Consider the following 1,931-nt stretch of genomic DNA (forward strand, 5'->3'; position numbering starts at 1 on the left):
CAGTCCTCAGATGGGCCTGCCATACCCAGCACCACACTTACTTAGTTCAGCTGGGGGTTATAAGTTGACCACCAGCTGTCAATGCACTACACCATTGTATAAAAATACCACATCTTTTTATCCATTCCTCAGTTGATGGGCATTTCTGTTGTTTCCAAGATTTAGCTATGACAAATTGTGCTGTTATAAACATGGGTGCACATATATCACTGTGGTGTGATGTTTTTAATTCTTCTGGGAAGATACACAGCTATTCCCCTCCTCCCCATTTCTTTCACAAGGGTGGGGACCCTCCAGGACCTCAGAGGCTGATGTTGCCAGGGACTCAGGTTTTCTCCCTGCTGCTGGACAGGCCTCAACGATCAGCTCAGCTTTTCTTGCTGCACTCAGGACTGAGCCTGACCCCTCAGTCACCGCAGGGCTCACAGGGACAGCGGGCGTGGGGTGCTGTCCACAGCCCCTCACAGCCCCTCTGGGTGCTCTCGCTGGCTGCAACCCTGTTCCTGTCACCACCTGAAAACTGAGCCCTGCCCAGGTGGCCAACACGGCCATGCCTACCACGGTGGTCTGCCTGGCTGCCCTGCACACTGCTTGCTGAGGCGCCTCCAGGGCCCTAGAGGAGAAGCAGCTGCCTTGAGAGCTCCAGCTCTGGGGAACTCCCCAAGCCGCAGAAGAGGCAGGCCCCTTCCCGTTCACAGGCTCCCCAGGCAGCGGGGCTCCTCAGCGGGAGGCGGGAGTAGGAGAAAGTTCTTAGGGATCTGCACTTCCAGAACTTGCACATGATCCCCCACCCCCTCCCACCTCTATCTTCACTGCGCAGCTCTTCAGAGCGTCCCTCCGCACACACCACCTGCAGGAGACCCAGCAGGGGCAGACCCAGGAGCCCAGCGGGCTGGCCACCTTCCGCAGGTAGTGGAGAGGGAAGACTGGCACTCTGCTCACTGGCCTGAACCTGAACCTGCTGAGGCTGGATCTCCTCACCTTTTCCCCTAGCAGGGTACAGACTGATCGAGTTAATGACGGTCACCCTGGGCAGATGGAGACTTAGGGAAAGTGCTAAAACCCAGATGTCTGCTTTGCGAGGTGCAGGGAGCTTGGTCTAGATGCCTCCCGTGGGTTTGTTCTCCAAGGACCTGCTCCAACACAGCAGCACCAAGCTGTGTCTGGGACTGTGATCCCAAGAAAGCCTGGTGGCCCGGTGTCCCTCACAGATGACACAGGCAGAACAGCCTGGGAGGAGAAATTTCCCAGGGCCCCAAGACTCTTGTCAAAAGCTGCAGACCTCCTTCTTGCTTTGTTTCTGGGCAGCATGGGAGAGACAATGCTGGGAATCAGCAAAGTATGGCCAAGGTGGGCCTGGGGTCAGGGGAGTGCAGCCTGCACACAGGGAGCGCTTGTGAGGACAGCTTGGGCCTGGGTGTGATCAGAGATCATCCGCGGGGCCCTGAGCTGTGGAAGTGCTGTTCTGAGAGCCAGCAGGAGCCAAGCGCAAGGTCAGCCCAAAGAGGAGACCTGTGTAACCTGTCGAGTCCAACACCATGCCGGGGACGGCCCTGAGCCCGGGCCGGGTCCTGATCCACCTGCCTCTAGCACGACCTGTCCAGGCCACCACCTAGCTCGGGTTTTCTCAGCCCAAAATGGAGGCTGCTGAGTTGTGTGATCCTATAGATTCTCCTTTTTCTTATTCTAAATTCCGGTGATTCAAACTTCCCTTTCCTGCCTTTGATCTCCTTCTAAGTGAGTGGTCCTGAGATAAGTCATCCTTAAACATTTACAGTCTGACCTCCCAGGACTGATCTACTTAAGAGAGAGTGTATGTAAATGCGTATCACAGGGTCAGGACAAAGGTTCTTTTGTGTGCATGCGTGACCACGCAGTGTCAGATCAGCAGGGGAGGCGGACAGCCCTCCTCTCCACCATCACTTTATAGG

Source organism: Chinchilla lanigera, unplaced genomic scaffold, assembly GCF_000276665.1.
Source record: "Chinchilla lanigera isolate Chin_1 unplaced genomic scaffold, ChiLan1.0 scaffold00069, whole genome shotgun sequence".
Taxonomy (NCBI): Eukaryota; Metazoa; Chordata; class Mammalia; order Rodentia; family Chinchillidae; genus Chinchilla; species Chinchilla lanigera.